Here is a 23407-nt window from a genome sequence, read left to right as displayed (position 1 = left end):
AATATATAAAAGCTAAGAAATATATGTTAATGTAAAATTATTAATGTGAAATAACACTATTATTCCCAACTGAATAAAGACTAGGTTGATACATTTATAATAATTTTTATACCCTGATATTTCTCTTCTTTAATACTACTATTGAGGTGCTCCCCATGACATAAGCAGCATAGTAATGATATACAGTAAGGGAACTCCTCTAGAAAAAAGCTAGGTTGAATTACAGTGAAGCCCTAATGGGAAAGATAAAGGAGAAACAGAAGCGGTAACTCCAATTGTATATGCTAAAAAGTCCACTCCAGAATTCCGTACAAACTGGTGGGGAATTGCCCTGGCGGCAGCTTTGGTGAACCGGGAAGAGAGTGAGAAAGCAGTTGGTAAAATATTCATGGAAAAAACAAAAACGTAAGAAAGAAACAAACAAACAAAAAACCTGGCACTGTAAGAAGTTGATGAATTAGAAATATTAATAGAAATATCTGAAGAATTAGGGAAGATAATTCCTCTATGAGTTGCTCATTCCTTTTTCCTCCCTTACATTCATGCCAACATATATGACTTTTGAAAAGATAACAGGAAACCTATCAAAGTTAGTACAGCAAAGAAAAAGTAGCTGTTGACTCGCATGAGGAGTTCCAGAAGTGTTGACATGTCTAAAGGTTTGAGGATGCCAAGGCTGCTAAGTTAACAATTAAATCCCTAGGACATTTGCTTGAGTTTATTCAAAAGAGCAAAATCTGTTTAAGACATAACTTTTAAATCACATTTTAGTGGCCTTCCTTCAAAAACCTAGCTGATGTAACTGATTTTCTTTGAACTTAGTTAAGGAAGAACTCAGAAACACACAAGCCTCATTCCTGCAGATTACTCCGTTTCAGGCAGAGATGGTCATACACATCATGAAGCTTTACAATGTAGCTCTTAAATGCTTGGTTCTTCCTCTCTATGCTCAGAATTAATTGGTTATTATATACACCAATTAGTCTCATTAGACTTTCAGAAGGTTGCCAGGGTGCCTCCTATTAACAAAGGGAAAATTTTTCTCAATGGCAATTTAGAGTTATACTGATGTTATACTGATTATTAAAAGTAAATTTGTTATTGTTCCAAATTCAAAGATGGGACAGAGTAAGAGTTGGGGGTGGGGGTTGGGGATAGAAATATTTTTCCAGTGGATTCCAATTCTGGGAGGAATCACCAGGGGAGCTTTAAAAAGATATAGATTACGACTTCCTTTCTCTTTTAGTCTACCCCAAGATTCTGATTTATTATAACTGGGATGAACCTAGATCACTCTGATGAGATTTTCCACAATACTGTACACATTTAAAATTATGAGTCATTTCTGGAGAAAAAGGGTCACACTCAAATAGCTGATGATTCCACTGGCAATTTATGTAGAACTTCAAAATTTGGGAATTGCTTTCTTTGTACTATTCTTTATTTTAATGTATAGTGTCCCTGTCACGGAGAATAAAAGTATTTTTATGTGAGGAAGAAATTATTTTGAGAAATACAAATGAAAAAGGGTGACATAATGGAAAATGTAAACACAATAAAGATCATTAAATATGTGAGTAGAATTCTTAACTTGCCTGTATTTTCACTGACCCCTACAATACTTCTACAAAAGGTTGTCAGTAGTCTTTATGATGTCAAAATGTGCTGGAAATATCATTATTGATGAATGAGGTAACTTATAAAATTAAAAGTTAATAAAGATCACCAATGAATTAATTCTGATTTTTTTCAAGATAAAAACATTTATATGAACTCAGATTAATGTCAACAAGAAGGGAAAAATTACAGTGGGTTGTGTTTAAAGATTTTAGATCCCATAAATAAATTAAACTCACTCATACTAGCTTCTTTACATTAAGATTGTGTCTTTTAACAGTCTTCTTAAACACTTATCTCAAGCCATATAATTGGGACTATTTTTGCCACAATCCCACAAAGTCACCCTAAGCTGTCACGCTAAGCTAGTCCTCACCCACTCAATGGTTGAAAGAGGTTCTTTATAATTAAAACTAATAAAAACTCAGACATATGGTGCTGGCAAAGAATATCGTTAAGAGTGCAAGTCATTTATATGAAGATAATTGTTCTAGCCAAGATAGGGTTTGTGAATTCAACTAAGAATGGGAATAGGAGTGTTACAGAAGAAAAAAGTGTTTAAAAAATCATGATTCCTGGGGCACCTGGGTGGCTCAGTTGGTTAAGAGACTGCCTTCGGCTCAGGTCATGATCCTGGAGTCCCTGGATCGAGTCCCGCATCGGGCTCCCTGCTCGGCAGGGAGCCTGCTTCTGCCTCTGACCCTCCCCCCTCTCATGTGCTCTCTCTCTCTCATTCTCTCTCTCTCAAATAAATAAATAAAATCTTTAAAAAAAAAAAATCATGATTCCATAGAAGCCTCCACATGTAAATAGATATACCTGAACATATTTATTTAGACTCAAATGGGAAATCAAATCAGCAAAAGTTTTTAAGTTTTTATTTATGAGTAGACATTAGGATATAAGAATAGCAAATGTCTAGATAAAGCTTAAGACCTCACCAATCTACCTTACGTTAGTGTGGTTTCTGTTAGTAATGATATATTGATGAAGGGGTTATAAGAATTTATATAAAGACAATTTGATGTAAGTCCTAAAAAAATGTTATTGGGGAGGCACATGGGTGGCTCAGTCAGTTAGGCATCCGACTCTTGATTTCAGGTCAGGTCATGATCTCAGGGTTGTGAGACCAAGCCCTGCATTGGGTCCATGCTAGGTGTGGAGCCTGCCTAAGATTCTCTCTCTCCCTCTTCCTCTACCCTTGTCCCTTAAAAAATGTTACTGGGATTTGCCATCGCTGAATAGTTCTAGCATGTAATACATTATACAGGACCACATTATTATGTTGTCATTGTATTTTTAATCACATTATATTTGGTTTGGTGCCCAGAAATCTTTGTTTACTTGGTTCTTGGCTAAGTATCATTGCTCTCAGAGTTGGCCTTCCATTTGGAATCAGGCTGCTGAGTGCCTAGCAGAAGACTCAAGGACAGAAAGGATGACTGGGCTAGTCACCTTCCTCCTACACAACAGAGTTCACCCACAAACCACAAGGGAAATGGCACAGTCACCCATTATCTTCAATGTTCATTTACAACTCATTCTTATAATACAATTAAAAAGTTATAGAATACATTCCTCTCCACACTTGCAAATGACATTCTTCCATTTTAATAAAGTACACTAATTAGTAACTTTAAAAAGTATCCATCTCTCTATGTACCCTTACAACTTGGTGATAAGTGCATTGTATATACTGAACAAGTATTCTCATTGTCATCAACTTAATAACCATGTGGACAAGGAGAATATAGTGGTGGTTTGGGGGTGGGGGAGCGGGTTCCCAGAGGTTATCCTATAAGCAGTGAGTCTTGTTCCCTTCAAGATAAAAATTATCTACATAAAAAAATAAAAGCAAAGAACTGATCAGAACTTTCTCTATGAAATTCAATAAAAAGGACTTGGAAAAAGGTTTGCTTTCTACGTAATCCCCTACAAAATCACCTTTCTGTGTCAGTTAAATAAATGTGAATATGCAAATACATTTTGAAGTCCTGATAAAATTGTAACAAAGAATGATAATATACCATAGTCTATCATTGACATCAACTGCTATATCTAAGGAGCAAATGTTGACTTTTAATAGTTGATTTTCCAAGAAATCTCATGAAATATCTTGACTCTAGATAGAATTCTAGCTATTCATGATAGAATCATAAACTTAAATTTATAGTTTCTTCTCAAACACGTCATTTAACTTATTCTCACAGTAATTAAATTCCTTTCAGTTGTAGGAAGGTATTTTGAAGATGAAGAAATTGAAGCATTGACAGATTAAATGATCTACTTATGCCCTACATTCAGTGTAGGTACAAGACCAAGAAATCATTACCTCTTTTCCCAATGTACTTTGGAGCCTTGGTGGTTCAAATCCCAACTCTGCCGCATAATAGTTGCATATGATTAAGCAAGTTCCGTAAGCCTGAATCTCAGTTTCCTTATTTGTAAAATGGCGAGAAATAATCCCTAATGTATAGACCTGTCTCAGGATTAAATAGTACAATGTGTGTAAAGTGCCAGATACAGGACCACATTGGTACTCAATAAATATTATCTTACAATTTTTTTTAAATTTTATTTTTTATTAAAGACTTTATTAATTTATTTTGACAGAGAGAGAGGGAAAGAGAGAGCGAGAGAGTGAACACAAGCAGGGGGAGTGGAAGAGGGAGAAGCAGGCTTCCCACTGAGCAGGGAGCCCAATGCGGGATTCGATCCCAGGACCCTGGGATCATGACCTGAGCCAAAGGCAGACGCTTAACGACTGAGCCACCCAGGTGCCCTTATCTTACAATTTTTATGGGAAACATGAACTCTGGCTTTTTGAATAGTATAAATTAAAATATAAAGGAAGAACTTCTTAAGCATTACAATGCTGAGAACTAGTCATACAAATTGCCTCTTATGACATACGATTCCAGTGAGTGTTATAGACACTATGATGAATTGGAGAATGGTTTGTCCATGCTGAGACATGGAAAACATATCTATTGTTTGAAAATAGCTGGTTATCATAAGTTTAAATGAGAAACATTATTTAAGTATATGCATTATTTCAAGGATGGAATTGTTTTGGGGTTTTTTTGCAGATTATCTGAAATTATGTTTTTCCAAATTAAAAAAAAATAGTATGTGATTGTAGAGAGAATATTATACTCAAAGTCACTTCCTACAACTAAGTCTTAGAAGTTTGTGAGAAATCATGCCTTTTGGCATCCTTCTCAAGTTCTAAAATTCTCAGATTCTAGTGTAGAAATAAGACAGTGGACATACAAAGAAATGACTCAAGTTAATATAAGCTAATAATTAGAACAGGAATATCCTTATTCCTATAAAAACCTAGAATGTCAATGTATTCTTTTGAGCAAATAAATGTTAGTTTGCTTCAACTAATCTTAATCTTGGTCCCTTTGCTTAAAGGCAAGTTTTATTCTAGCTCTATCATAGTATGACACATATACAAGATACATTTGGTACATATTATATTTAAATATTAGCTACCCAGGCTATATAGCTCAAAGCCTGAACATTTTTATTCTAAGATAAATTCTGCCAATAATGAAGTTGAAACTAGGTCTCCTACTATTCAAATATAGCCATTTTACAAAACCAGACCAACTGACCACGTGGTAAAGGGCTTATAGCTAAGCAGGCAATGTGTTTCAAGTTTACAGTAATTAAAATTTATTTAAAATGTTTAATGGAGTACAAAATAATAATGCAAAGATTCTTTTAATCAACAGCAAGGTTACAAAAGAATCTTAAAATGAGATCCAAATATGAGGCTGCCTAATTGATTTAACACTGAGTAATTTATACTTCAGTAAAAATCTTTCCAAATCAGCTTATTTATTTTTTTCAAGCTCTATCGCTGGCTCTTGTCTGCATTGGAGCAGGTCTCATCTGAATTTTGCAAGTAAACAGGTTCATTAGCAAGATACTTTACAAATGGATATGTAAGTGATACTTTTAATCATCACTACAATTGATGTATTTCTTTATAGTTATAAAATGGCAATGGCAGGGGTGCCTGGGTGGCTCAGTCATTAAGCATCTGCCTTCAGCTCAGGTCATGATCCCGGGGTCCTGGGATCGAGTCCCACATCGGGCTCCCTGCTCCACAGGAAGCCTGCTTCTCCCTCTCCCACTCCCCCCCCCCACTTGTGTTCCCTCTCTCGCTGTCTCTTTTCCCCTCTCTGTCAAAATAAATAAATAAAATCTTTAAAAAATAAAAAAATAAAAATAAATAAAATGGCAACAGCAAATAAAGTATAATTTTTAGGTTACTTTCTGGAGATGGCGTTCCAGAGTGCCACCAAGAGGTAACTATTCTTTTCTCATTTCTTTATGAACTACCATTCTCCATACCTTAAAGAATAATAATGAAGTAAATTTTTCTTCTCTCAGACCAAATTTTAGAACTGGCTCAAGTAGTTATGGGTGGGGAGCTAAAAAATTAATCTGATACAGGTAAAAATCTCAGCCACTCTTTTAGCAAGCATTTGTTGTGCTGTGTAAATACTCATATAATACCACATGCATCTGCAGTAGAAAAGGGAAAAGGTTGGGTTGGTATGTTTAAAAAAAGAGAGAGAGAGGACAAGAACAAGAACAAATGATAGCTATGCCATTATTCCCCCAATTTTCTTTAGTTCTAGCTTAATGGTATTAGCTAGATGTGAAGATCAGACAATCCTGTCATATGACCACATTATTAACCAATGATCTTGCCCACCGTGTTGGATTCAAGCTAAAGCAATGCAGCAACCAAGCAACTGAGATTATAAACAACTCTTGGCACTTCTCCATTTTAATGATGTAGTCTTTCAATTTTAATAAAGTATAGAAAAGGGGAAAAATGAACCAGATACAGAAAGAAACCAGAGTGAGACTGAGAAATTTTCTAGGCGAATGCATGGTACTCTAGCTACGCAAAGTTACTAGGTCACAACTGAAGGCTGAACAAACACTCCTGACCAGGAAGTAACATACTATGTTTGGGAGAACATAAGATAAAAAAAGATATAATCACAGGAAATTGCTTTATGTAGCAATGTTCCACTTACAGGATTAGAAACAGACTGTAGTAGTTGTCAAGAAGGAAGCCAACTCCCACAAAAAGGGTCAATAATACTTTTGATATTATAAAAAAGAATGACTGCATCCTTGAAATAAGGCCTTCTAAAGCTCAGACAAGCAACATTAAAGTTTTCCCCCAGAAGGGAAACTATACTATACTGCTAATTTTATTTAATTATGTTGCCTAATAATAGTCACTTAAGCTAACCAGTGGTGAAATAAGTAGTAAAACTGAAATGGGATGAATCCCTATGTAGTAAGATCTCAATTCAATGTGGGTCCTCAAGTGTCTTTCCAAAAATGAGGCAAAGATAACATCCCCAAAATGGAAAGGTAAACATACCTATTACTGAGGAAGGGAAAAAAAGGCATTGAGCATATGGTTTATTGAGCATCTGGATCCGCAGTGCACCCCCAACCCCGGAGTTATGTTTAACAACAGCTTGTGTACAAATCACTATTTTTATGCTTTGCTAATGTAATATGCCATTTATCACATTCTGAAATTATTCAGTGACCTACTTTGTTAATTAAGGCATTTCCAGAGATCTTCTTCCCCTATAGAACCGGACCACTGGCTAAAGAAATATTTCAGTTCCACCAGGTTGTAAGATTATTTCTATTTTAAAGAAAAGAATATTTTAAAAGACAGAAAGAGACAAGTCTATAGTTTAATGTAAGGGGAATCAACATTTCTTCCCATTATTTAACCTTGTCCTTTTCACCTAATTGCTACAGTCAGTAGAGAAAATCATAAGATTAATGATGGAAACCAGAAAATAAATGAATTAAAATTTTAAAGATGCAGGGACACAACTCACTGCACCAATATTCTTAGTGCAGTTTCACATAGAACAGTGTCAACCTTCAGACGGAGGGGTGGGGGGGAGAGCAAATAAAACCTATGGTTTATTCTTAATCAGAGATCTGCATCGAATATACAGTCAGTGAGAAAGCGCAGTGCTAAAGATCTAGTAGCAGAGATGAGGAACAAGAAGGGGAAAATACTTTAACCTTCCAACTATAAATCAGCCCTTTCCTTCTACTATGACAAGTGTTCGGAGTTACTTGGAGGAATAAAGCACCTGGCTCTGAGATTGAGTAAGAAAAACGAAGTGAAGGCTTTGCATGCTTAAAGCGAAGAAAATTTGCCCTGCTCAGGCATCTCCTCCCAATGCAGCAAATTTGGACAGGAGCTATAGGCTGCCAACTGAGCTTGGAAATGGTGCAGCGGAATGATGGAGGGAAGGGAAGATGAAGTTGCCAGTTCCGAGGCTGGATGGTTCTACACAGAGCCTCAGAGGGAAGGGGTTAAAGGGATGCTCCTCATACCTTTCTTTTCCGTTCCATACGTTCCCTGGGGATTTTCCGTTGTTTTTTTCTCTCTCTCTCAAGGTTTTTTTCCTTTTCATCCAGGTCGGCCTCTCGAACTTTTTTAATAGAAGCAGCAGCGTGAGCCATTTTGCAGAGAAAATCAGCAGAAGCAGCTACCGCGGCTCAGTTTCCACTCCCCAGCAAGCCAGGTGATTTTAGAGCTAGATGGAGATGTGATTTTGCCCACCAGGGCAATGGCTGGCAGCCAGAGCACTCACGAAATAATCCACTCCGCCCCCGAGCTAGGTCATAATCTTGCTCCAGCCTCTGCAGCACCCATAATTCACCAGAACGTACCAAGGTCCCAGGCCAAGCCCCCCAGCAGCGCACACCTGCACACGGGCAGGCATAGGTGTGCGCCCGCCCTCGGAAGCGGTCCCAGGGGAAGGCGGAGCACTAGACTCGGAGCTCTGGAGCAGTTGGGTGGCCGCAAGTGCAGGCAAGCATCCTACTAGTTGAAAGAGCCTTCCTTAGACACACATCACCAGTTGGAACAGTCTTTGGGGACTCCTCCAGACAGTCTGTGTCTTCCGACTGGAGCCAGGAAGAGGCCACGTCTGTGCAACTGCTAGGGGCGTGGGGAGCTTACGGCGGCTCCCAACCACACCTCTATGCAGGGTGAGAAGAAAATGGTGCAGTCTCACCAAATGACTCGCTGCAGCTGCTGCCGCTGGTGCGGGTGCTGCCGCCGCGGCAGCCCTGCTGCAGCGCAGGACAGGAATTCCTGCCTTTTAAATCTCAGCCCTTCCCTCCTCCGAGGTTCACCTCGAGAAAAGAAGCAACGCCGCCGCCGCCGCCGCCGCCGCCGTTCGGGGAGCGCACGAGCACGGCTGGAGTGCCTCGCCACCGCGATAGCAGCACCCGGGTGAGCGGTCCGGGAAGGGCTGGCAGGCGCCGGGTCCTCGGCGCCTCGTTTACGGAGGCTGCATTAGGGAGCTGCATGAAGCTGGGCCTCGAAAGGAGCTGTCAGGGAGCGCACAGCGTAATCTGGGCTCAGCCAGGTTATCCTGGGAGAGAGGGGGCCCTCACAAGAGGCGGAGGGGGGCAGAGGTGGAGAAAAGGCAGAGGGGGAGGCAGGCGACACCCAACACCACTCTCCCTCGTTCTAAGAGGCGCACGGGTACTCACTATTTCATTACCAAAGGCTTTTGTGAAATACCGAATTCACCTTAAGGAATGTGATGAAGTAAAGTGGGATTAATATTTCTAGATGCTCCTGTTTACATACCCAAAAGGGAGACACCGTGAAAGAAGAGGCTACAACTTGGTAACTCAGGATGAACCCAGCACTTGATCAGATCCAAAAGTCAGTCAAAGGAGAAAATAATTGCTAATAATAGTGCTGACTGGAAGTTAACTGCCCTGTGAACCATCACGGTGCCCATACAGGGCAGTTAACTTCCAGTCAGCACTATTATTAGTTTCTTATGTATGGGAAGCATAACCCTCTCTGACTTACACAGCTGAGGACTCATCTCCTTAAAAAAAAGAAAATCAGGGGTGCCTGAGTGGCTCAGTGGGTTAAGCGTCTGCTTTCAGCTCAGGTCATGTGCTGGGGTCCTGGGATTGAGTCCCGCATGGGGCTCCCTGCTCAGTGGGCAGCCTGCTTCTCCCTCTCCTTCTCCCTCTGCCTGCCATTCCCCCTGCTTGTGCTCTCTCTCTCACTATCTCTCTCTGTGTGTCAAATAAATAAATAAAATCTTTTTAAAAAATCAGCTTCTATTAACTACCTGGTCTGGAAAATCTTGTACATTTTTGCAAGGAAACACACATAGACATTTAAGCTTCCTGGGAAGATAATATGTGGATTTGGGGAGGACTCCTATATGTTCTTAACCAGGTGAGTCATTGCCCTGCCACTTGATAGAACATAATTGAAACATTTTCTCCTCTTACGTACTTGAAGATAATCAGCAGTGATGGTGTCAAAGCAGTCATTAAGAATGAAGGTGGTTCAGGGAAAAAGCAGTGAGACTGGAGCTCAGGGTGTTCTTAATACCATCTGGCATTTTTTTCTCCTTCTAAACACTTTTAAAAAATGTTTACAACTAAACTAGTCTTTTTTGATTCATGGATGTCCTTTTAACTTAAAAACACGCGTCCCAACAAAAAATGTGGCTGAGCCACAGACATACAGTGGTTTCCCTGTTAGTGAGGGTGACTCTTTTGGGACAATGCCCTTCCCCAGTCCCTTTAGAACCTGTTCATTCTATATCACAATATATTCTCCCCTTGTAGATTTCCCAAAAGGAAGGTGGAAAATCACAAGCACAGCTAGAGAAGAAAGTGGGGAGTACCTGTTATAAAAACAAAACAAAACACAAAGAAACAAGAACAAAAAACACACAAAAACCACAAACAAACAAAAACCCACGTTTATTTCATTAGCCTTTAATGAGCTCTAGAGACCTACTTATAAAATTGAACAGTATCAATTGAATTATGTTGTTTTCTAATGCCAGGGAAATTATAAATTTTAAAACTTTAATCTGATAACAACAACAAATTTTTAGGCAGGGTTAATAGTCTTAGTCCCCAAGATTCACTTCTTTCTTTCTTTCTTTCTTTCTTTCTTTCTTTCTTTCTTTCTTTCTTTCTTTCTTTCTTTCTTTCTCTCTCTCTCTTTCTCTCTCTCTCTTTCTTTTAGTAAACTCTACACCCAACTTGGAGCTCAAGCTCATGACCCCGAGATCAAGAGTTGCATGCTCTATGGACTAAGCCAGCCAGGGGCCCCTCCTTCCCTTTTTCTACAACAGTGTTTGACAGCACCTTCTTTACTTTGTCTCTTGAAGAAAAGGTAATGAATCAGGTGTTACTTTGTCGGGTGTTAGTTTGGCTGACATAAATACCTCACACAGCACGTGACTGCCAAAACTTTAAAAGCAGTAATTACACTACTTCGTTGATATATTCTCATTATATCTTTAGATGCAATGCAGAGAAGGAAAGTCACTGTGTTTTTATAGTTAAGGACACTAGAAGGCAAATAACTCACTCCAGATCACTTTCTCGGGACAGTTTGCAATGGCAGGAGGGCCAAGTTTAAGTACTCTCAAATCAGCCCACCTCAGAGAAGGAACCTGCTCAAAAAGCCCCATCACGGGCTCTACTACTCAAATCACAAGACAGGAAATCTCAGACTGGTATGAATATTCTTAAATAAAATAAACCGACCAAAGTCCTTTCTTAGTGCGCAATGTTTCATTTATCTTTTCCCCCATTATAGAACACACTGCTTCCACATGAGATGGACGGCAGCACAGAATCCTCTTTGGAGTGCCAGGCACATCAGACGTTCCTACGTAGTGGTAACGTTGTCTCTCTACGACTAACTTACTCAATAGTAAGCTGTTGAGAACATGAGTTTTTAAAACCATACCTCCTTGTAGATTTGAGTTGCTCAAATTTTCCTATGATTTCTATTTGGAAGGAAAAAAAAAATCAGTGTCAGTCTATCTGAGCAAAGAGAGCAGGATGCACTCACCAGCTGACCTCTGCACAGACAGGGCACCAGGTTCCAGTCCCAGGAGCTCCCAGCCATGTAAAGGACGCATGCACCACATTAAAGGAGTCTTCCCATCAAGCTTCCCGAAGAGGTATAATACTGGCTGAATTTTAAACTTGTACCAAAATCTGCTTCCTTCCACAAAGCCTCTTGGCCATCAATGGAATAAGCTTGTGTCTGCCTTCAAAGTAAGGAACACAGTGTCGTTTACATTTAAACTTGAGAGCCAGCCCAGATAGATTGCCCTTCAGAGAGGACATACTTCATTTGAAAGACAGGAGAGAAAATGGCCATTTGCTGTCCTCAGTGTCCAGCACTCCATTGATCAGGATCCAAAGAAAATCCTCTGCAGACATCAGGCATCAGTCAGAGTATCGTTCAATAACAACTGAGCTAGCCATATGCAACTTAATCCCCCTTCTCTCTCCCAGCTTCACCCAGAAGTAGCTATGCAATTAAACAGCATATATTGTCACTCCACCACAAATGGAGTGTGGGTGGTAAGTGGGAAAAGAAGCAGATGCACCCCAAAGACAGTTAAAGCATCACCTAATCAGGGAAAAAAAAAAAAAAAAAAAAGGTCTGCTCACTTGAGCTATGAGCCAAGAGTTCATTCTACTCAAGTTCAGTGGTGTTTATCTATATTTGAGGATGCATGTGTGTTCTGAGACTCTTGAATGGTCAAGGTAAAGTGAAGCAAACTGAACCAATGACAGCATTGAGATCTCACCCCCACTTTGTTTTACCTGAAGCCAAATACAAAGGCCAAATTGATGACACAAAATTAATAAAGCAGAGCTTGCTAATACTACTTTCTGTCCGTAACAGTTTCTGTAAGGAGGGGATTTGATTAAAATTAGAATATCCAAATGGCATAGTTCTTCTACTTCTGCCTGAGGAATGGAAGCAAGGACACCCCAGTTCCAAGTCAAAATAAGTGGATTCTATAGTTTAAAATGAGGAAGCAGAAGCGGTCTCAAGATCCCCATCTTCCAGCCTCTGAAACAAGCTCTTAACACTTCTGAGGTTTCACAGAAACTTTCCAGCTAAGGGTGCCTGGGTGGCTCAGTTGGATAGGCGTATTCCTCCAGCTTGAGTCCTGGGATCGAGCCCCGAGGCAGGCTCCCTGATCAGCCGGGAGTCTGCTTCTTCCTCTGCCCCTCACCCTGCTCATGCTCTCTCTCTCTCTCATTCTTTCTCACTCTCAAATAGATAAAATCTTAAAAAGAAGAAGAAAGAAAGAAAGAAAGAAAGAAAGAAAGAAAGAAAGAAAGAAAGAAAGAAAGAAAGAAAGAAAGAAAGAAAGGAAAACCTTCCAGCTAATAACAAGGGTAAGTACACAAGAAGCTTCCCTCTGGAGATCCCTTTACATAAAGAAGAGAAAGCCACACGAAGTGTAGGTCATAAATAGCATTTTGTCACCATGGACTGCAGCCCTAAAATGACTGTGAGGATGGTCAGGGGATTGCCAGCAGTAGCCACATCTGCAATGAGCAGAGGGAAGGAAAAACCACAGTTCACAAGGAAAAGAGAGACCCAGTCTATTTCTTCCTGCATCCCCCTAACCCCTATCCTCAGCTCCATTCGTTCATCCCCAAAGTGTGAACCCAGGTGACCAAAAACAAATATGCACTAACCTAGCTTGTGTAAACTGGAGTCAGCCTGTGTAGACGGGCTTGGATTGACTCATTGTGAAAAACTCTTCTGACAGAAAATCCCTTCACTGAGGCTTCTTAATCAAATTTATTTTCTCTGTGCTTACTTTGACAGGAAATAAAGAAATAAACTCATTCAGAAATTGGAAAAGCTTCACAAGGCTAAAATCTGTCTTCCTTTTAATTTACTATATGTTATCTTAGATTGAAAGCCTGGGAATTAATATTTCCTTTCAAAGATACTTTGTTTAAATTAAACTTTTTCTCACTGTCACTCCTCACCGCATGGCATCTATCTCTGGTGCCACCTTTTTGTCAAACACAGCAATTGAGGGCCTAATGTGAGCCAGTCAAGAAGCACCAGGGATCCACTAGTGGAAATGATAAAGTCTTAAAAATCCAGCTGCTATAGGGCGCCTGGGTGGCTCAGTTGGTTAAGCTACTGCCTTCGGCTCAGGTCATGATCCTGGAGTCCCTGGATCGAGTCCCGCATCGGGCTCCCTGCTCGGCAGGGAGTCTGCTTCTCCCTCTGACCCTCCCCTCTCTCTCATTCTCTCTCTCTCAAATAAATAAATAAAATCTTTAAAAAAAAATCCAGCTGCTATAAGTGAATTATTTTCAGACTTCCTACAACAGCTCAGTCACTATGTACAATCTACACTGACTATAACTACAGATGTTCAGATCTCAAATAGAAAGCTGCTTCACAATCTTCAAATGCTTGACCTCAAGTTTTAAACCATTTCTACATATCTTTAAATGTCTTCTCAGGGCTGTTTTCTTCTCATAAATAAACTGTTATTCTGAAAAACATACTGATCTTGGATCAGACAGACATTGCAGTTAAGCTCTAACTTCTGTTGACAATTTATTGTTGTGGTTTAAAACACATAAAACTTGCCTTTTAAGTTTGTACCAGCTTTTCATAAAAACTCGGGGCATATTTCTTAGCCCTTTTATTTTGGTCAAATAAAAAGCACAAAATTGTGGTTAAGATGTAAGCCTGTCAGTCCTGAAGATCCCTGAAGACAAGATTTGTGTGCCTTTTATCCATAAATAAATTTTTATTTTTATTTTTATTTTAGGCATTGTACTTTTACTCAGGAGTTATAGGTTAGTAGTTTTAGCGTCTCAAAAGAAACAACTTTATTGGTAATGGAGAGAGAAGTTGGATTGATACTTGAAACTTTTACATTTGCATAATGTGAATAAGAAGTGCTATTGGGATAATGTGATGGGCCATGTTTTAATTAGATTCTTTACAAAAGGCAAAGATAAATTTTTCTTGATGGAGACAAAACTGTTTTTTAATGGTTACCTGTTCATGTATTTATTTTATTTATTTATTTATTTATTTATTTATTTATTTATTTATTTATTTATTTATTTTTAAATTCAGGTTAGTTAACATCCAGTGCAGCACTGGCTTCAGGAGCAGAATCCAGTGATTCATCACCCACATACAACACCCCGTGCTCATCCCAGCAAGGGCCCTCCTTAATGCCCAGCACCCATATAGCTCATCCCCCCCAACTACCTCCTCTCCAGCAACCCTCAGATTGTTCCCTGTAGTTAAGAGTTACCCATGGTTTGCCTCCCTCTCTGTTTTTATATTATTTTATTTTCCCTTCCCTTCCCCTATGTTCATTTGTTTTGTTTCTTAAATTCCACATATGAGAGAAATCATATGGTATTGAGACAGAACTATTTTTAATTGTTATCCTTTATGTGACTCCAAATTTAAGCCATGTGTCTCTTAAATTTTTGTGAAATAATTTATATTTGCATATAAAGCAGGAAGGCTTAAAAGCTAGTAAATGGGGACTTTAAATGACTGGATTATTAATCCTATATTTTTATGGACCATGGATTTATAGCTTTCTTACTCAGCATTCCCAGCCAATAAATTATTAGCAAAAACATCCCATTATTTTTTCAAAATTAACAATAGAAAGATGGCAAAATGTAATCTTAGAGTATATCCAAATCTGCTGAAAATCAAACCTCAAATCAGTGACAGATGTTTCAGATCTCCAGTTTTCCAACCCAGTGCCCTTATCACTAAAACATGGCCATAAACACTTTTGGCAATTCCTACAATCTATTCTATACCCAGTAGAGTTTTTATGTAATGGATACAGCAATAAATATAAAACACTTATAAAATATGTTGTTTCAGTAACACAACCATTCAAAAAACAATCCCCTTGTGGTTGGACTGTTGGTACCAGAAAACTGAAGTGCTACAAAGGGCTCTTGTTGCATCCACGGGGGGTTAGTAATTTTTATGAAGGTATAAACATCTGGATTATTACCGATTCCGGATGCCACCACATTTAGTTAACTATCTCCCCGCCCTCCCCACATATACACTGATACAGAAAGAGTTTCCATGAACCATTTTCATTTCTTCACCAACAGATATAAACTATCCTTTTTATTGCAACCCTTGTTTAATCAACCTATAAATAAAATCTGTTGCTAGGCAGTCAATGTTTCTTGCTTTAGGCATGACCAGCACTTTTCATTTTATACCTACTCATGCAAAGTCATAGTCCATAAATATGGAAACCAAAGCATAAAATTCAATCAAACTTTCTCTGGAAATTTTCAAAGGTAAGGCAGGATCAAACCTTTTTGGCGACATGGTGTTTCTATCACTTATAAATCAAATCAATCACCGAAAGAGGAAGCACCTACCTATACAGTGGATGTTTCCAGCAAATAGAAGCCAGGTCATTCAGACCAACCCTCCCCTTGAAACAAGCTAGGAATGCTGGATAAAATAGAAATAACTTCTTATAAGCAACAAATAGGTGACATGATAAGGAATTTCTGAAGGAAAATGGAACTACTGGGAGATAAACAAGCAGAGAAATTGTTTTTGTTTCCTGAGTATATTTCCCTAGAAAATGTGAACTTTGATTTTGAAAACATCCTAAGCAAGGGGGCAGAAATCAAAGGCCAGTGTCTATACAAGGTGCATAGTCTAATAAGGGGGCCTCCCTACAATCATCTGAAACCTCAAAAATCTAAACTCTTAGGCTACGGATAGAATAATAAATAACCAGCACTCTAGCGTATTTACAACCTGGGTTTTATTGCCTGGAGTTTCAACAAAAACTCAAGCCTTGAACTTTAGGATGATCTCCAAATCATTTTTAACCACAGAGACTTCAGTAAATACACATCTTCTGTGAAGAAGTGACCTTCAGGGGCACTTGGGTGGTTCAGTCATTGGGCGTCTGCCTTTGGCTCAGGTCAGGGTCCCAGGGTCCTGGGATGGAGCCCCACATCGGGCTCCTGCTCAGCGGGAAGCCTGCTTCTCCCTCTCCCCCTCCCCCTGCTTGTGTTCCCTCTCTCGCTGTGTCTCTCTCTGTCAAATAAATAAAATCTTAAAAAAAAAAAAAGTGACCTTCATCCTTGGCCTCAAATTATTTGCATAAATAATTTTCCAAGTACAGTGACAAGCAAAAAATCAAAGACAACCTAGCACACAGCAGAAACAACAAAACAGAGAAACAGACCCATAAAGACTTCAAATAACAGAACTATGTATGGACAAGCCACTGGACACAAAAGAGATGAGTTATAAAAGTAAACAAATGAACAGTCTGGTTTCCCCAATGTAGTATCACTTAGTTGGGAAGTTGAGTAATCTAAATTCATTGAGTTCAAGGTTATTTCACTTTTTTTCCTCTAACTCTCCACCAAGCTATACTAATTTGCATAAGAACAGATAATAATAAATGTTAGGTAAATGAGCATATTAAGCATCAAATAAATTATAGAAATAATATGTACTGTAGGACTGTATGTGTTATAGGACCTTGGAAGCTATATTTTTTAATAGAAAGTTTTGATAATGAATAAATCTTAACAGAAAATTGCATCCTTAAACATTTGAGAATACAAAAAAATCACCAAAATCTGATGAGGTGTAACTGAAAAAATACAATATACATATATATTTCAATACAAAATACAATATATATATATTTCAATACAATATATATACAAGATATATTTCACATGTTGAAAATTTTATATGAAAACAAACTTGATGGTTTAGGTAGACACTTGAGCCAGTATTCAACCTAGTTAACTTAGTAAAATAAAAACATCTTTAGGGCGCCTGGGTGGCTCAGTTGGTTAGGCGACTGCCTTCGGCTCAGGTCATGATCCTGGAGTCCTGGGATGGAGTCCCACATCGGGCTCCCTGCTCGGCGGGGAGCCTGCTTCTCCCTCTGACCCTCCCCCCTCTCATGTGCTCTCTCATTCTCTCTCTCTCAAATAAATAAATAAAATCTTAAAAAAAAAAACATCTTTAGAGTTTTTACTGTTTTAAGTCCTGTGATACACTTAGCTCTCAATGTCTTCACAGAAAGAAAATTAACTTTTTCTTTCCTCATTTCTGGAAAGACATAGAAGTTTTAACCTTTATTTAACAATGTCTCCATTCCCTCTATAAACATTGAGTGAGGTCCACTGCATATTAAAAGCTTATAGCTTACAGCATTATCCACAATAGCCAAATTATGGAAAGAGCTCAAATGTCCATCGACTGACGAAGGGATAAAGAAGATGTGGTACACACACACGCGTGCACATGCGTGCACACGGTGGAATATTACTCAGCCATTAAAAAAGAACGAAATCTTGCCATTTGCAATAATGTGGGTGGAGCTAGAGTGTATTATGCTAAGCAAAATGAGTCAGTCAGAGAAAGACAAATATGCCATATGGGTTCACTCATATGTGGAATTTAAGAAACAGATGAACATAGGGGAAGGGAAAGAAATATAAAATAAGATAAAAACAGAGGGGGAGGCAAATCATAAGAGATTCTATAGTTAAGAGAACAAACAGCGTTGCTGAAGGTGAGGTGGGTAAAAGAATGGGCTAAATGGGTGATGGGTATTAAGGAGGGCACTTGTGATGAGCACTGGGTGTTTATATGTAAGTAATGAATCACTAAATTCTACTCCTGAAACCAAATTACACTATATGTTAACTAACTAGAATTTAAATAAAAACTTGAAACAAAAAAAAGAGAAAGAAGTTTTCTTAAAAAAAAAAGCTTGTAGTGTACTAGCTATTCTATACTATGTGTGCATTCTTTTCCCACAAGTAAATTTATATGTTTACCAAGAGCCAGGTATGTTTACTACCAACATTTTTATCCCAGTTGTATTTGTTATTACAATAACATAATTTAAATAGGTCTTCTATTATGTAATGAAATATGGGTGCAACAAAGCTCTTGTTTTATGAAAATTAATGTGAATGCTTTGCAAGGACTTGATAAAGATGAATCCCTGACAAATACCACTGTTGAATTAGGGGAGAGGGAACACGAGCAGGGGGAGTGGGAGAGGGAGAAGCAGGCTTCCTGCTGAGTGGGGAGCCCAATGAGGGGCTCGAACCCAGGACCCTGGGATCATGACCCGAGTGGAAGGCAGATGCTTAACGACTGAGCCACCCAGGTGCCCCATAAAAAATAAATCTTATATTAAAAAAACAACAACATGTGCCTGAGAAAGTATTTATTAACCCCACAATAACACAGCTCTTTATGCTCATTTTACTTAAATGAATTCAGAACCAATTCAGTACCAGACCTCAATACAAATAAAGGGACACGATGCAAAAGTATTGTTTTGAATGGAAAAACAAAAAACAATTACCAGTCGACCACCAAGTAGGCATAGTTCCAAATGGAAGGCTCTGTAATAAGTTCTTCTGCTGATGGATTTATTGCTAAGGCAAAGTAATAAATAGTCAAGAGATGGGATGCTTTTTCACTCTCATAATTAACCCCTAAAATTCAGTTTCAGTAGAAGGCAAAACTGGCCCCATTACCACAATAAATAAAGAAGTATACAGTTAACCAGTCCATTAATTTGATACACCTATGAAATACTGTGAAGAAATCTGTTAAAATAAATGCTTTCTTCATTCATAAGATTGGAGATAAAATACCATCTTTCCTGAAACAAAATAAAAGCAAGAAAGACATACAACCACACAGTGGGAATTACAATTACAACTGAAGACAATCCCAGTAGGAGGAACTTCTGTAACTTGGACATCATTCTGCTATGTATTTTCCCTGCAGTGTCAGCATTTGGATTTTTACAGAGGGAAAAATATTTACAACTCTACCCAAGAAGAGCTGACTTTGAATTTGGAAGAGTATTTTTTGGATAGATCAGAGCAGAGAGTTTCCATTATCCTCCACACCTCGCTGGGGTTTTTGCAGAGACAGCTCCAGCCCCTTATGCAATTAGAGCAGGTCCAGGTATATCTCCTTTACATATTGATAATCTCCATTTTTTTTTAAAAGATTTATTTGTCTATTTGAGAGAGAGTGTGGGGGTGGGAGGGAGTGGGGAGAGGGAGAGAGAGAATCCTAAGCAGACTGCACTGAGCATGAAGCCCTACACGGACTCCACTTCACGAGAATGTTCTCATGACCCTGAGATCATGACCTGAGCCAAAACCAAGAGTCCGATGCTTAACTGACTGAGGCACAGGTGCCCCAATAATTACCATTTTGAGAAAATAATTTACTGCTTAAAAAAAAAGAAAACAAAACAGAAGAGTGAAATAAACTATACGTTGTGCGTGTAAATAGAAATTACTGGAATTTGATAGCCCTCTGCTGGGTGAGAGAGATTAAATCTCATACAGGAAAGTACTATTTGAGTAACTCAACGCTTCATTTAGAGGACTACTCTAATGCTTGCTATATATTTTGTTGTTGTTGTTTAACGGATATTTTTGTTATCCTTTCTGCCAATGTAACATTAAACTAGAAGAATCTAACACAGATTATAAATTCAAATATTGTGCAGGGTTTTTGCTTTTGTTTTTGCTTTTAATAAAAATAGAAATTGAAACAAAGCAAGTAAAATTTGAGCACAAGCGAGATATTTGTGAGTTCTCGGTTGCCAAATCCCTAACTGGTATTTCTCTTAACCTCATTCTAGGTTAGATTACTATATTTATAATTTAAAAAATTATTTGTTGATGTAGTCTCAAACTGTACACTAACACGCATTAAGTCAGTTCTAGCCTTAGAGGCATTTGAGTAATACATTATGATCAGGCTTTTTGTTTAGAGTAAGAAAATTTCTCAACACAATGGCAGAATCACTCTAGAATATTCAACTCCTAATTTGGATATAAAATTTCTGAAGCATGTCAGGTCCTAGAATACTACTATCTTTACAAAAATTGTTTTACAAACAAACCTTGATGCTTATATCAAACCCAACTGGAAAATTATTTGATGTGGGTTTGAAAACCTCAATAGTAATTTCTAAAAAGAATTTGAGTCTTGAAATAGTCTCAAGATCTTGGATCAATTTCTGATTAATTTTACTTCACATATCTAATCTTTTTAAAATCCCATCTTCCTGTGTATCACTTAAAACTGTTTCTTATTTTCAACCCTCTCTTCATATGCCTAGCCTCTCTCCCAGCTGCTTCCTAAACCATTGATAAAGTTTTGCCTGGTCCACAGTCTCTTCAACCTCCCCACACTCACCATGGAGACCATTTGATACACACTTCCAAATTCTGCTAATCCTATCTTGAGGCAAAAGGGGATTAAGGAATTCCTTTCCAATTCGCCAAAATGTAGGATCAATTCACTTTTGCATCTCCTTCTAGATAACTGTGTTGATGCTTTGGCGTCAAAACGTAATCCCAAACTAGGTTGGTAAAATGCGTAGGACTTCAGAAGTGCTACCTACTGACAAGATTTGCCTGTTACCAACTGCCCATCATTCTACTGAACCTCCAAACCTCCTCTCCTGAACTTCTGTTTCCACTCTTTACCTGGCTGCTAGCGCGCTGCTGTCATGTCCATTAGACCTTCTCAGTCTGTTTGGATTAGCACCTATTTCCTGGGGCCAATTTCGACAAATACCCCAACCATTGAGTATTCAGGGTCTAGCTACTTCCTCTGTCTGCTCGTTCACTGTCCTTAATGAGACACTGCCAGGAGGGGTCCCGAGATCCTGTAACAGCACTCCAACTACTGGTCGTAAGGGTTAACTTGCTTCAAGCTTATGTACTCCTTGCTTGCTGACCTAAGTGCCTTACAGACCCAAGTCTGCAGCAGAACTAACCTACTTTCCTTGAGATTTGTGGACCACGGGCCTTGAAGAGTGAAGGACCAGACTTCCCAGCAGATAAGGCCTGACTACATTTGAAAACAGCCGCCCCGGATGCCAGCAAGTCTGTTCAGGGTCATGTCAACAAATGACTAGCCTAGGTACCTGCTTCTCCTCAACACAGGCCCCCCTCCCTTTTTCGGCACCTTCCCCTTTAAGACCCTCCAGGCTCATCCGGGTGGGGAAGATGGTCTTCCTGACGTTAGTCTAACATCTCCCCAGGCTGCTGGCTTCCTGAATAAAGCAACCTTTTCCTTTCCCACCATAGCTTGTCTCTTGAGTATTGATTTTCACGTGGCAACTAGCCCAACTTGAGTTCAGAACTGTCCAGTAACAATACTACACTTTTACCAAAATTAGGTTCTTCACCCTCACCCATTATATTTTATTTTACTAATTTTAAGTCACAGACTTAACTTCACTTGCCTTTTTTTAAAATGATCCTACCTTCTCTTTCAGTTTTTTTCTTAATTACACGTTTTTCACAATTCTTTTCTTCAACACAGCTGTCTAGATTTGTAAAGTTCTTTGTGATAATAAAGTTGTCCAATTTTTTTAAAAGGGCAAAAACCTGCTTTTCTTTTCCTCCCCCTTTTCCCAACCCAGAATTCCCACCACATCTCCATCAAAATCACACACACACACACACAGCATCTAACTTTTGAAAAAAAGGATTGTGGCATTTCACTCAGGGAACAGGAACATTAGGTAGAGGTTATACTCCTAGCCTACTGTTGAAAAGAGAAACAGGCTAGAGAATGATAACGTGGGGACAAAGGAGATTTACCCTTCAGCCTGTTCTAACTCTTATCAAATATTATAGAACCCGAGGTTTCTAAGACTGTTGATATTTTAAAAACTATTGCCTGGGTCAGCAGTTTGTGTGTCTTCTGAGGGAAAGAATGAGAGGTGTGAAGGAGGAAGGGGACAAAAATAACAACTAATAGTTTTTTAACTTGCTAAAATTCAAATATTAGTATTTTATTACAAAACTAGGCTTATCTTCCTCTTGTTTTATATTTAAAGAAACACTGATATTTGCATACACATTCCATGTCCTGAAACATGACTAATGGATATATTTAACGTACATACTCTATCAACTTCATGTAGCTGACTTTTAAAACACGGACAATAAAAGCTTATCCTCCCAGTATTATGTTGAGTGAAATAAGTCAAAAAGAGAAAGACATGTATCATATGATCTCACTGATATGAGGAATTCTTAATTGCAGGAAACAAACTGAGGGTTGCTGGAGTGGGGGGTGGGGTGGGAGGGATGGGGTGACTGGGTGATAGACACTGGGGAGGGTATGTGCTCTGGTAAGCGCTGTGAATTGTGCAAGACTGTTGAACCTCAGATCTATACCTCTGAAACAAATAATGCAATATATGTTAAGAAAAAAAAAAAAGAAGAAGGTAGCGGGAGGGGAAGAATGAAGCGGGGGAAATCAGAGGGGTAGACGAACCATGGGAGACGATGGACTCTGAAAAACAAACTGAGGGTTCTAGAGGGGAGGGGGGTGGGAGGATGGGTTAGCCTGGTGGTGGGTATTGAGGAGGGCACATTCTGCATGGAGCACTGGGTGTTATGCACAAACGATGAATCATGGAACACTTCATTTAAAACTAATGTTGTATGCAGGATCTAGTTACAATGTAGCTGTAAAGTGCTGCCTTGTCTTTGCCCCCTGCTCAAACTAAAGCTGTTACCTTTCTAGCCCTGTCCGCCATGGTGCTTAGCAGCCAGGGATGCATGGTCTCAGACATGTTTACCAAGTAAAACACTGACTTGAGGGGCACCTGGGTGGCTCAGTCATTAAGCGTCTGCCTTCGGCTCAGGTCATGATCCCAGGGTCCTGGGATCGAGCCCCACATCGGGCTCCCTGCTCAGCGGGGAGTCTGCTTCTCCCTCTCCCACTCCCCCTGCTTGTATTCCCTCTCTCGCTGTGTCTCTCTCTGTCAAATAAATAAATAAAATCTTTAAAATAAAA

The 23407-nt window shown here is 39.0% G+C and overlaps 2 long non-coding RNA genes and 1 other non-coding gene across 3 annotated transcripts; all 3 read left to right on the top strand.

Annotated features, from left to right (window-relative positions):
- Positions 1–8808: 8808 nt before the first annotated feature.
- Positions 8809–11382, top strand: LOC135363632 (uncharacterized). Its single transcript, XR_010409499.1, has 2 exons — positions 8809–8935; positions 11297–11382. It is a non-coding gene; the product is annotated as an uncharacterized LOC135363632 (long non-coding RNA).
- A 189-nt stretch (positions 11383–11571) lies between these two features.
- LOC135363631 (uncharacterized) lies at positions 11572–13504 on the top strand. Its single transcript, XR_010409498.1, has 3 exons — positions 11572–11666; positions 12788–12906; positions 13346–13504. It is a non-coding gene; the product is annotated as an uncharacterized LOC135363631 (long non-coding RNA).
- A 9548-nt stretch (positions 13505–23052) lies between these two features.
- On the top strand, positions 23053–23183 carry LOC135363717 (small nucleolar RNA SNORA63). The gene has a single exon (XR_010409784.1). It is a non-coding gene; the product is annotated as a small nucleolar RNA SNORA63 (small nucleolar RNA).
- The last annotated feature ends 224 nt before the right edge of the window (positions 23184–23407 follow it).

This window comes from Mirounga angustirostris, unplaced genomic scaffold (assembly GCF_029215605.1).
Source record: "Mirounga angustirostris isolate CCGP_5_RB_7025 unplaced genomic scaffold, mMirAng1.0.hap1 SCAF_2, whole genome shotgun sequence".
NCBI classification, from domain to species: domain Eukaryota; kingdom Metazoa; phylum Chordata; class Mammalia; order Carnivora; family Phocidae; genus Mirounga; species Mirounga angustirostris.
This window is presented reverse-complemented; position numbering and strand designations above follow the sequence as displayed.